Genomic DNA, 13477 nt, shown 5'->3' on the forward strand with positions numbered 1-13477 from the left:
TCCCAGAGGCGTCCGGAGCTTAGGCATCCCATCCTCTGTCTCTGAAGGTTCTGATCCTTGTCCTTCAACACATTATTAAAGACCAGCATGAATAATGACGAGATTTTCGCCCTCCATGCTGTCTTCTACAACCTCTTGAGCTTTTGCCAGTGCATCCACCATGCCTGGCTGGGCCTCCACCCTCACTTTTCCATCTTCCTTCACTGCCGTGAAGACGCTATCCCTAACCCTGGCCACGTTGGAGTCCCCCACCACTAGGACCCTTCTACGCCCCAATCGCTGGCTTCCTGTTTGTGATGGCGCCCCTGTTTGCCTCACCAGTTTCTCTCTCTGCCGTCTGTCTTGTGTTTCTGCCATGCTCGAACACTGCCGCGCCACCGAGCTGTATGTTCTCCGAGCCTCCGTACTGTGGCCAGAAACTGCGGCCAGAAACTGCGGCCCCCTGAACTCCCTTCTCGCCTGTTCCTTTCCGCCTGTCGCCTTCTCCGCTACCCACGCCTTCAGTCTCCCAACGCTCGGGGCCGGGGCAAAGCGCCATTAGCTCCTTTACCCGCTGCTCGAGCTTGGTCCGTCCTTCCCGTTCTTTTCGAAGGTCGCCCTTAATTTGCTCTAATAGGCTGGCGGTAGCCTCCTTACGCTCACGCGACTCTCCGAGCTAATCTTGGAGTTCTGTTCTCTGCTCCCGTTCCGCCCTAAGCTCTCCCTAAAGCCCCTCGATGCTAGCCTCCCTGCGCTGCACGGCCCTCGCACAGCCTGTACACTAAGCTCGCCTTCTGCGCGTCCGCCAAACTCGTGAATGCTGTCTCGTTCAAGTAGCACCAGCGCTTGCATTCTTCGCACTGCACTAGCTCACTTTCGCCCGTGGTTTTCCTAGCCTCCTTAGCCATCGCCCGCCCGACCATCGGACCGAGCGCCCGACAGACCTAAGTTCAACCATAATCTCACTATCCAGCCGCCTCCACTAACTCTCCTACCTCAACAACTGTTTGAAGCTGCCGTTTACACCGCACGCAGACGTGTTTAAATTCACTAGTAGCTTCTCAAAATGTCCACTTCGTGTTCGTACAACTAACCGGGCGCACCAAACTTCTTCAAAACAGCCGCCTACCCCGTTCACGTGGTCAACGTCACTGCAACGTTGCCCGTGTTCACACGCACATTAGTACTCGCAACGCAAGTTATTGATTAGGAGAGAGAAAAAAAAAGTAATGGTGTTCACAAACACAATTAAATAAAAGAAAACTTATCTCTCGTTGCGCGCTGCTCATGCACCAACCGACCTGCTCGACCTTGCAGGCTTGCACCAAGCCAGAGAAGGCCAAGCACCACCTGTTTCCTGTTGCTGTTATGGCGCCTTCCTAATCAACTTTTTCGTATCTCCATTTTCAACTCTCAGGCATTCCTAGCCCTGTTGTACATCACATTGAGAAATATATATGCACAGGGGTAAATATATACACTGGTTATTAAAATATTTATCACCATGTGGCAGATCAAACATCGATAATTTGATCGAGAGGCCAGGACTCTAGCCCACCAGACATCTGAAGGTAATCGAAACGCCGCTGCATCCTGCTTGTAGTACAGTGTACTGCATGGATTCCTGCGATCTGTGTAGGAAGGCTAGTATGTGTTGCTTTTACGTACAGAGACCGCTGTCTTTGCGCCCGAGAACAGTGAAAATGAGAAGCGAGCCGCGCAAACGCCGGCAAGATAACCCAGCAACGTCTTCTCCTCCTGTGTCTTCGTTTGACGGTTTTCCACCTTTCTCGATGGGCACCCACCAGCAAGTGCAACTTTATCTCCTCCTTTGTCTCACTCTGGTTCAATATTTGCCGTGCTTCGAAACATCGCATTCGTTTCGTCTGTGTATAGAGACGCCCAGAAAGACGCGAGCACGGCTCATACTATGCAACAACAGAAAGCCCCTTTATTCGCCACTGCTTCCCTGCTATATACCTCACGTGAGGTCTCGGCGCCATCCATTGGAAGATAACATAGCACTCAGCGTCCACTACAGTCTGCACCTTCAGCTCGTGCAACGCGCACCACATTGCATTTGCTTCGTTCGTACATGTTCGCACCCCGCCATCGGAGGTGTTCCTGGAGGCTCGTGTGTGCTCTGCAGTGTGCAATAACGCAGTTTTAATTTTTTTTTTTCCTGTATCGCGAGAGGCAATTCCTTGCAGCAAACCCCACAAGACTGCACGCATCATGCGTTGTTGCATTCGTGCTTGAATAACCTACGACAAACCCCAGCAGTTAAAATCTTGTTTTTTTTTTTTTTTTTTTTAAGAGAAATGCGCAAGTGCGACCGTGCAGACAACAGTTGGTGCAGGCTATCTCGAGCGGACGTGCCCATGGTGGTCTGAAAAACACATCTGTTTATTGCATTTGTTTTGTTTTTCAGATACACGAATTGCTACCTATGGATGCTTGTCTGCAAGCACATGTAACTAAAGAGGTGCTAAATAGGATGGCTTGCTTCAGCGTGTTTAAAATGTCATTGCATTGCAACCGCATCAGATCGTTTGCACAAAACATAGAACACATTAGAATGGACTACCAACTCTTGCAACTTTTTGCTACTGTAAATTGTACTTGTGTTTTGCTATTGAAAAACTGAACACTGCTATTGCTTAATGGAATGGTCATGCAGGACAAAAAGTCATCGCAAAGATACCTCACACTTACGGCCTATGACTCCTAGAATATCACAATTCTTCATAGAGGTCTGGCGAGGTCCCAGAGAAACAGAAGCTGGCCAAAATTGTGGCAATATGAAAACCAAGTGGGAAAGCCGACAAGGGGCATCTATTTCCGGCCCGTCGCCCCACAAGTAGCATTGGTGAGCTTACGAAGCAAATTATCCACAGACTGTTGACATGGTTGCTATACCAACTTCCTCAAGAATTGTATGAGTTCTGCTGAAGGAGGTTGCTATCAATACAATGTCCGCGCTCATCTTTTCACTTCAGAAAACCTATGCGCTGGCCGCATCTTAGAAGCCGTCTTCGTGTACATAAAAGCAGCATATGACTCGGCCTTTCACCATGCCGTTCTCGCAGACATGGTTAGCCCTTCTCTGTGGACAATCACTGCTCTATGTGCGGTCTCAGAGATTCCTGAGGGTTGTGATCGACAGAAATTTGTCCTAGTCACCTCATCTCAAGAAACTTTGTGGGAGATTAGCTAAAGCTTTCGAAATCTTCATATTCATGTTGGGAGAATGATGTGCATGCGCATCCTACTAAGTGGAACTACTTGAGAAAGCATATTAATTGAAGGTACACTGATCTATTCCCTATGGGTTTCTTACAGGTTGTTATCACCAAACAATAGTACTTTGCAAACCACATGGAACCACCGCCTGCAAATTCGGCCAGGCATCGCAAAGGGTTCATCATCCTCGGGAACTGTTGCAGAAGCAGGATAGCTTCAGCTAGATGTCATTTATAATGCAGCATTTCCTCATTGCGAGGGCTCTAACAGTTCCAAGAGGTCGTGCAAGTGTTGTGTAAGCAGTTGTCTGCACATGACTTTTCGGCATCAACATCCAAAGTGGCTATTGTTGTCAAGCCATGGCAGCATCGGTTTAAGTATAGTTAATCAACATGGCTCACTAATGATGAATTCCACTGGTAGATCTCGAGCAGCCTCGGAAATTCTGGAGCGAGCACTCTGATTGTGCCAAGCCTGATCAGCGAGTGGGGTACGTGAATGGCCCGCGTGAGGTCGCACTAGAAGTTGTTTACACATATGTACTAAACCGGTACCGGAAACCATCTCCTTCTCTACGTTTCCAAGGCCACTGTGTCGCCGCTGCAAACCGTGGAGTTTGACTGCAGTGTAATTCTACCACGCAGACATGGAAAGCAGGGGTACCGCTTTCCTATTTTAGAAATGTGAACAACTGCACAGGGTAACTACACAACGCCTCAAAAAAATGCTGAAGTATATCTAGCTGCGCGACTGCACCAGAAATGATGGCACCACATTTTCAGAGTTCCGGTGAAATAAGTGTCTGCAAGACGGAGCACGCTGGATTCTTTGTCGCAAGGTATCCTCCAAATCTGCCAGTGGAAACTTGCTCCGAATCTACCAGCGATATGCAGATTCTCGGCTTGCTCCCGCTTGACAAGTGGAATTCGCCATAAGATGAGGTAACAAATGCACCCTAGTTTCCTTGTCTAAATGTTCTCATTCCATATTCAAGGAGGCTCGTCTTTGAGTAAAACCTGACTTTCACTCAGTTTGTCTACTTTGATTTTCACTAACAGCAGAAACTACCACACTGAAGAAAAGTAACCTCACAGAACACAGCCTATTTACAGCTTGACAGAGCCCCAGCGATGCAGAGGTAGTGAAAGCAGGGTAAAGCACTCAAATTTTGCTTCACAAGAAAATGTAAGTGCACGTAAATGTCTTTTTAGACAATTTTTCACACTCAGATTTGTACCACAATGTACAAAGTGTACGCACATATGCCGTGAGGTTAACAGATGTATGCAATGAAAAAAAAAATTCTCTGTAGAAAGGGATATAGAAAATGCATCTTAATACAAGTACACAATGTTTTGACCAACACAAATAGATACAGAAAGTGCCTTGAAACAGTTATATCACAGAAGGCATATTAATTTTTTTATGTGTCCTGCTCTGTTTTTATTTTATTTTTTTTTTTGTTCGAAATAAATTGGCTATTTGTAGCAGGTCCTAATAACAGTATGTGGATATGGGACACATACATGTCCCACATTGGCCCCACATTTTGTATGATTTTAACAAGTGTGGAAGAATCTGGGTGTTGATGACCGAAGGCATAGAAAGCATTGATTTGCAGAAGGTCCACAAGACAGTAAAAGGTATGATTTGCAAACCTCTTGTAAGAGCATTGTACTTTGTAACTATGTACATGTGATATTCTAACAATTTCATGTTGTTTGAAAATAGGTGCAGCATGCACTAGGAAGGAAGCATTTATATGCGCTGGTGTTGTGCAACAGCTTTTCCTAGTCCTCACCCCTCAGTGCACTGCTAAAATCTAGATTAATCTGTACCAACTTGCTGAAGTTTCGATTCTCTTGAAGCATTTGTAATTGCTCACTTTATTTTTCTGTAACAAGCTCAGTTATGAATAATAGTTGCTTTACTTTCATTCTATACCAGCATTTATACAGCCGGCCCAGGAATTGGTGCTGTCTGTGTGTTTCTCGTTACTACAGTGGTGCAGTCATCGAAAGGCTTTGGTGAACCCCAGCTCTGACAGTCTTCTTGAGGGCCGTTGTGCCACTTCCTCGCTGCCGGAGCCCACCAGCCAGCCATCCTGGCAAGTATCGATCCCACAAGCAGCGGTCAGCGACCAGGCCTTCGTTGTGCTGTCGCGAAACTTGTTCGGTGACACTATTTCACGCAAACCATGCACACGGGCTCTTCATGCCTACGGACAGTGAACATGCCTCCTCGATACTTGGCAACCTGTCGGCGCCTCAAGCACCATTCGTGAACGACGTCCAGGCCTCCTCCGCGGCTCAACACCGCTTCATTGACGCCACAGTGCCAGTTCACGACACATCACATGGGTTCCGCTTGTCTGGGAAGATTGTTGGCATTTCCAATGGTATGAATCTCATGTCCACGATTCTGACCAATGCTTCGTTTTCAAGGGATGTCATGCATGTGTACTTGGTCATTAATTCTACCACCATGAAGACCATAGTCGCTGTATCCTATGCAGATGCTGGCCCTGTCTCTCTAACCAGATCATGGGACAGCGCCGCAGAGCTGCAGCACACCATAGCTTATCTCTGCATCACGACTAATGCTTTAATAGCATCGAGTTCGAAACTGTCATTAGCTGCCTTGCCAATATTGTACGCACTCAGTGCCATGTTGGCTGCGTTCTTGAGGCCAGCCCACCCAAGAACTGCAGAAAGCTCTGGCGTTCTCTCACGGGGCTCTCAGACCAGCTTAGCTGCTTGCCGTCGACACACTCTGGGTTCTCGCCTGCATCTTCTTGATCGTCAACTGTCTGGGTAGTGCTGACGTTTGACAGCTTCCAGGAGGACGTCTTTGGTTGGATAGAATATGTCAACTTGCTCGGCATCCTCCACGCCTGGCCGGAGCATCGCAAATGGCTCATTGCCATCAATCACCTCCATGATGCTGCCAAAGCATGGCATGCCTACGAATGCATCACACAATGATCCTGCAAAGAATGGTGTGCAAAACCGACAAGTGTTTTTCGACCTCTTCTTAATGCTTGCAACCACTTTCTTGCCGTCCAAGTGTCTACCACTTACGAAAGCTGTGAGGCAGACAATTTTAATGGTGCAGCCCTTGAAGGCACCGATGTGCCCTCAAGCCCACGTGAATACTCTACAAGACAGCTCGCGGAAGCGCGGGCTGCACTTCGCTGCCAGTCTCCGCCTCTGCACCTTCCTCACGTAATCACATCACAAAGCAAAGTCAATGCCACTACTCATCCAGCGCAGTCGGAGGAGCAAGCTCCTGATTTGCCTTCGCAGGAACGCGTGCAGTTGCCGGCTCCAGTCGTGCATGGAAAGTCTCCAGTGCAGGCACCGGAAAAACCTATTGCTTCCATTGCCAAGCTCCTCGACCCGCTGGAGTGCATCATCTCCAATGTGCCACTGTTTAGCAAAAAGGTTCTCGGAGACCAGTGCACTAATATTGCGACAACGCTAATCGAGGGGTGTGTTGATGAGCCATCTTTTTCAAAAATGCCTAGTTGGGCCTCTCACTCAATGCACCCAGTGTGACCCAAGGAGTGCCTCCACATCTTTTGGACAACAATGAAGAAAAATACGATCTCTGTGATTAGCGTCAAGAATGTGCGTGAAAAAAAAATTTTTGTCAGTTTCCCTAGAGCCACAGAAGATTTTTTTCGATGAAAGACCTGACTGTCCTGATAGCAACAATGATCCGGATGCAAACAGCTTTCAGGAATACTTGGGACAGACACACCGAGAAAACATGCCAACCAAGTTGACTGTTCAGATGTGGATCCGGCACTTTCCTCTTGGCATGTTACTTAGCCGATGCCTGCAGCCTGATCAGTGGTCGACAGATGGTGTAATGTTGCTGAGTGGCCGAGATCGAGGGCTTTCACACAGCCAATATCCCGCCACAGAATGTCTGGCAGCTAGGCAAAGCGAGTCATGGCCTCCACTGGACCAACCATCGGGATACAGTAAGTTCGGCTCGCCAGAAACAACATTGGCGCCTCATCCAACCAAGTCGCTGCGCGACCGCGACAGACCGGCATATCAAAGTCAACACTACCCTTCAGAGGTGATTTTGCAGCTGGCCTTTTCATGTCACAGCGCGGCCAAGTGTAAGGAAGCAAAAGCGGCGCTCCAGCAGTTGCGCGAGTTTGGCTACCGAGAAGAGGAGAAATAGGACGTCAGATGAACAGCCGGCCGGCAGGAAAGCATTGTCTCTTTGTCTCATTTTTTTACTACAGTAGACTCTCTATAATTCAAACTCCGATAATTCATACTTCTAGTTCATTCAGACAAAAGTAAATTTTTTGGTTGGCACTTACTCTTTCAGTGTATTTAAAAGCTTCTTAGTTCAAACTCCTTCATTAAGTCAATTCATACTTTCTGCAGCTTCACACAAGAAAAAATCTGCTTTCCCACTAGTGTTTAAAAAAATTGTGTGCCTAAGTAATCCTAACAGTCTAAAAATGGCAGGTCGCGGGATCAAATTCCGGCTGCGGCGGCTGCATTTCTGATAGAGGCGGAAATGTTGAAGGCCCGTGTGCTCGGATTTGGGTGCGCATTGATGAACTCCAGGTGGTCGAAATTTCCGGAGCCCTCCACTACGGCGTGTCTCATAATCATATGATGGTTTTGGGACGTTAAACCCCACATATCAATCAATCAAATCTGTCTAAATTTGAAAAATAAGCACCTGAGGCCTTCAATGAAAAAGGCTTTGCAAGTAAACAAATGTTTGAAACGATGCACACACGTTGTAAACCGTGATGCTTATCAACTCGTATGGAGAGCTTTTGCTGAAGGCACATGCCTATAGCAGTGAAAGAGTTGGCAATTTACGATTTCTTTAAAAAGTCTGATCAGCAGATGGCCAATAAATTGTGGACTTTACACATTGCTTTCTGTTTACTGTATGCACTTAGAAACTTAGAACACTTAAGAATTTTTTAAATGTGATAAAATTATGCCTAGTGATAAAATCTGTGGTGTCACCTCACCCAGATTCTGATGGAGGCGGAAATGTTGTAGGCCCGCGTGTTCAGATTTGGGTGCACGTTAAAGAACCACAGGTGGTCGAAATTTCCGGAGCCCTCCACTACGGTGTCTCTCATAATCATATGGCAGTTTTAGGACGTTAAACCCCACATATCAATCAACCTCACCCAGAGTCATCTATCAGAGAAATTCCGATAATTCAAACTAAATTCAGAGGTCCCTTCATGTTTGAATTAAGTCGGCTATATATATACATACATACATAAATACATACATATGTGTGTGTGCATGCACGCACGTGTGTGTTGTCTGGTGTCTTCTCAGAAATAAGAGAAAAATATTACAATGCTGCCTTTATAATTGCTTTGCCTGTTGCAGCAGACGTCTTGAGCTGAGTAGAGGCACCACTCATCATAGGAATTCAGTTAACTACACGGGGCTAAACTCGGGGACAAGTTCCTGTGGCATGAAGGGAAATCTACGGGGGCGGAGCTGCTGCACATGTACTCCTCTGCGAAGTAGTCCGGCTAGACCCGCTTTCCCAATGACAGTCGTGTTCTAATACCACAGCGTAGAACTTGCTGCGTCTGGTAACACAGCCATTTCTGAATGGAATTCAACACAATCCCCTTGTGCGAGGCGTCGGAATAGCTGGAGAGAGTCGCGCACTCACCTAAAGACGAAGACACCGTTTTGACTATGAGGAGAGAGAAAGTTTTATTTTGATTTTGACTATGAGGCGCACGGAAAATGTACTACGTTTTCGGACTTGCAAAATGCGAAATTAAACTTTGTAATGCAAAAGAAATATTATCTCCTTGGTTATATCAGGGTCTCTTTATAAACAGCATCCTGTAGAAAAATAATGTTGTTCTTTATGTTTTTTGCATGCAAAACATAGACGCATTTGTGGAACTATATTCGTCAGCGGTGGCACACACCCACTTTGGTTCCGTAGCCTTCATTGCCACAAAAAGTTATCCGATTATAGGAAACATTGCAACTGTAATTTCTGTTAGACAGGCACCGCTGCCACAACTGATGTTAATCAACCGTACATGTAATACATTTATTTATGATTTGTATTGCATGGCTGCTGGCTAAGGCCCATTGCTTCACATTTTATAATGTTTGTCTGCTACATTAATATTGCCAGCTGTAACTAACGGTATGTCTTGCTATGGGTGAACCCAGGCAAAGTTTCTCATAAAGTTATGAAAATCTATTTCACTGTTGATGAATCGATGTAGACTGCGAATCATCTGTGGTGCATGCTCACACACCATGGGCTATGGTATGCAGATATGCATGACACATTACTGTGGGAATGTGTTTATGGCATACATTACAGCATTTCATGTTATTTGCAGTGATTCGAGGTTTTTCACCTGTTTGCAAAGTGCTTAGTTGGGTTTTCGACAAGTTGCTGCACATTATATTTGGTCAGGTAATTGAATAAACAAATATGCAATGCTCCTAGTCCTACAGTTAGAGATTCTGGCAATGCATGAAGTTCAAAGCTGCGATTCTGAGCATTCAATGCTGGACATACTTCATAACGCAGTTCAAGGTGCAGATCTATGACATGTCTGGCTGGTGGCACTTAGTGGGGCCAATTGGCAAAAAATAACGAATAAAATTAAAATTAACCTTTTCTGATTACTTCTGCCAAATTGTTCATATTCATGGCTGATAAGACATATGTAATGGAATTTTCGAGCTGTAATATTTCTTAGATCTGGTTTAAAACTTATGTGTTCCAAAATTTCGAATAGCTTCAGTGCTTTTCAGGTCAAGGCAAATATCAAACTATACGAATTCAATGTTTAAAGTATCGAATATTTGCTCGCCCCTAGTATTTACTTAAGAAATAATCACTAGGCTACTAAGAAATGTAGTTTATTACAGGTAAATTGTTTTGCGAGTCTGGTTGATACACAGGGGCAAAAGCTTTTGTGGGTGGGCTGTGTGCATTCGGGCCATCTTTAACAGCATTCTCTCTGCTTTTGCAGATGTGTATCCGTTCCTTCTATCCATTCCTTCTATGGAGCATCGTAGAAGTCGCATGCTTCCGAGATTTGCACAAGGCCGACACACCAGCCTCTTCACAAATATCGCACATTTGTTAACTGTTATGCAGCTCTTAGATCTGTTGTGTGCTTGAGATTGTGACAGTGATGTGATCATGTTTACTGGCTGCTGCCTTTGATGCCTCTGGTGTTAAGCTGAGAAAAATGTTTTGGGCACAGTACCGCGGCACTTTGTAAGGGTGAATAGCTATTAGCACTGCACCTTGCTTATTGCACTGCAATATAATGTATATTAATGGGTCATTTACAGTTTGCATATGTTAATGTGTAACTCACAGCAGGAAGATTGTGTTAGCTTTTTCTTGGTGCGTCTAGCTTTCGTTTGTTTTTTGTTCTTATGTCATGCTTTCAGATTAATGTGATCTGAAAAGAAACACCAGCCTACCTACTTGAATCTATTTTTCTTTCCTCTGTTGCTCTAACCAAGGAATATGATTGCTCCTATATGCAGCTGTATTCTCTACCACCATGAAACATTGGAGCATTTTCACATTGATGACCATTTTTTTGTGAGATCTTTTTTGTATGTTAGAATAATTTGGTTGTGTTCTTACATTTCAATATCAGTTGGTGCTTTTGGTATGCTTATCACAAGAATATTTATATACTTAATTTGCATGGATTTGTGCGTTTTCCAGTGGGAGAGATTGAATGAGCTTTGATTATTTAAAGGGGCCCTGCAACACTCTCTGAGCATAGTCAGAAAATGCTGCCGATGGGTGGTAGAGGTACCAAGAGGCAATTATTTTCGTGAGGCAATAAGTTATTTTAGTGAATTATCGATAATATAATCCATTCATTATCGATGCGCCATACCTCGATCTATATACGAGTTTCTCCATTGCTGCGCCACTACACAACTGGCATTCATCTAACGTCAATGTGCACTTAAACTTATGGCAATGCAAGGAAAAATGCTCACCTTCTGATCTCTTTTTTTAAATCACAGAGAGAGTACATGCACGCCGAAGTTCAGTGAATGCACAGTTGTGCCGGGACCAAAACGATGAAAGACATTTAATGATTGAGGCATGACATATTGACAATGGCGGTAGTGCATGTGTGAGTAAACCATCAATTGACTTGTACAGTAAACCCAGATTATATGGAACCTAAGAAGGACTAGTAAAATATGTTCCACTTAACAGGAGCCCCGTTTCGTATACTTAGAGACGAGCAGGGTTGTAAAATACAAGGGCGAAACCAATCACATTGGGGCAGTCATTTCATTTAAGCATCAGTTCCGTTTACCAGATTTTCATTTACTGAGAGTTCAGTGTATGAATCCAAAACTAAATGCCTTAACAGTTATATGTAACATAACCCCCCCCCCCCCCCCCCCAACATGTGCCAGAATAATAGGTTCGTCTATTCCCTAGACATGCACAGACAAGTCTTCATGCCTTCTTTTTCCGTCAATGTGCAACTTTGTAGTTGCTAGTTGATCTTCGTGGTGTCTTGCTTTCATTCTTACATACGTGCTTGCATGCCCTGTCTTCAAGAATAAATATTTGCCACTAGCTCAGCTCTTTTGTTATTCAGTGCTTGTTTTAAAGTATGCCGTTCTTGGATTGGCATCACAAAGCTCTAACCATTGGGAAATTGTGCCACTTTTCTCTACAATTAGCGAGAGACAATCAACAAACTTGTTCTTTTACAAATCACTGCGAATTATTTTGCATGAAAACATTCTGTAAGATTGTCTTGCTTCTTGTACACCAACACGTTCATCAAGCCAAATAAGCAGATCCTGCACGTTCCATTGCACCATAATGGCAATGTGTGATGTTGATTGCTGATGCAAGCTCCGAAAAGCATTGCAATGTTGTTTTGCATCAATTTTGGTGTCTTCATGACTGTTCTTCACTGCTCCAATTTCATGCCACCAATGACATCAAGCATGATCTTGACATAAGTGCACCAAAAACATCTGCACTGTCATCAGCATCAGTGAAGTTGTTTGCTATACTGCCATACCAGATTGCACTTGGGGTCACTGTTAATTAAAAATTCATTGAGGCACCACTGTCCCCAGTCATGATGCAGGCTAGATCGTCACCTGGCATCAAAGCTTGTTTCATGAAAATCATTCGTAATGTCGTTTGTGGAGGGGGCCTCCATGTCATTTGATGCACCAGTGTTTATCTCTGTTTATTTTCATTGGTCCGAGGAGGTTAGTTGTCAAATCAGTAGCTATGTGGGATGTGCTCAAGCTGATACTACTTAGTACTGCAAGAAAGACAAGTAAGCTATGGATAAACATCCTTTGGCCTTTTGGTGATCGCACTTGTGGCCTTATTGTAGACAATACTGCTTTTGTCCGGCAAGCAAAGGAAAGAATCTGTCACATGCAGCTAAAGAAAGCATGGCCTTGGAGGTCTGTCCTTGTTAACTGATATGCTGTTATGAGGCAGTAGATGTTGAAGGCTATGTATGGGGGCCTGAAAGTCATTGTGGCGGAACAACCATATGTGTGGGCTCATTGCCTTTCTTTTCAAGCAGTACTTATGTGCAAAGAGCTGGGAACATGTGCAAAACATTTGTTGGTGCAGGTGTGCTTGTTCCACTTGAGTAGGATATGGTTAGTGTAGGCTAAAGTCGTTGTAAAGTGCAGCAACATTTTTTGATTTTCTGGTGCTTCTATTCAGTTCCCCCTGAGTGTGCCACACTATTCCTATTGTTTTCTTGTTCTGCTTGTGTCATTGCAGGTTCCTTGCCTTTGGAGTCTTCTGAAATATACGATTCACTCGTTACCGTAAAAGATGGACTGCATTCTTGCCGCCTGTGCACCTTTACGAGCAGGATAAGACGAGTAATGAGAGTGCACCTTCGCAAACACACAGGCGAGCAACCCCCTTCTCACCCGTGCCACTTGTGTCCTGCTATATTCAGTCACGACTGCAACCTCAAGCGGCACTTGCGCTCTCACATAGGGGAACGTCCCTTTTCCTGTACGCACTGCACCTCTTCCTTTACACAGAGATGCCACCTGAAAGAGCACATGCGTATCCACACAGGAGAGCGTCCCTACTCCTGTGTCTACTGCCCTGCATCCTTCAAGTCCAAGTACAGCCTCACGACACATTCGCGCAGCCACACAGGAGAGCGTCCTTACTCGTGTGTGTATTGCCCTGCAACCTTCAAGTCAAG

The 13477-nt window shown here is 45.0% G+C and overlaps 1 non-coding gene across 2 annotated transcripts; it reads left to right on the top strand.

Annotated features, from left to right (window-relative positions):
* The first annotated feature begins 1032 nt into the window (after positions 1 to 1032).
* On the top strand, positions 1033 to 11852 carry LOC119179004 (uncharacterized). Of its 2 annotated transcripts, none has more exons than XR_012885071.1 (3): positions 1033 to 1550; positions 3322 to 4163; positions 10250 to 11852. It is a non-coding gene; the product is annotated as an uncharacterized LOC119179004 (transcript). The 2 variants fall into 2 exon arrangements; XR_012885072.1 differs by having other exon boundaries at positions 1034 to 1550; positions 11277 to 11852.
* The last annotated feature ends 1625 nt before the right edge of the window (positions 11853 to 13477 follow it).

The sequence above is a fragment of the Rhipicephalus microplus genome, chromosome 7 (genome assembly GCF_043290135.1).
Source record: "Rhipicephalus microplus isolate Deutch F79 chromosome 7, USDA_Rmic, whole genome shotgun sequence".
Taxonomy (NCBI): domain Eukaryota; kingdom Metazoa; phylum Arthropoda; class Arachnida; order Ixodida; family Ixodidae; genus Rhipicephalus; species Rhipicephalus microplus.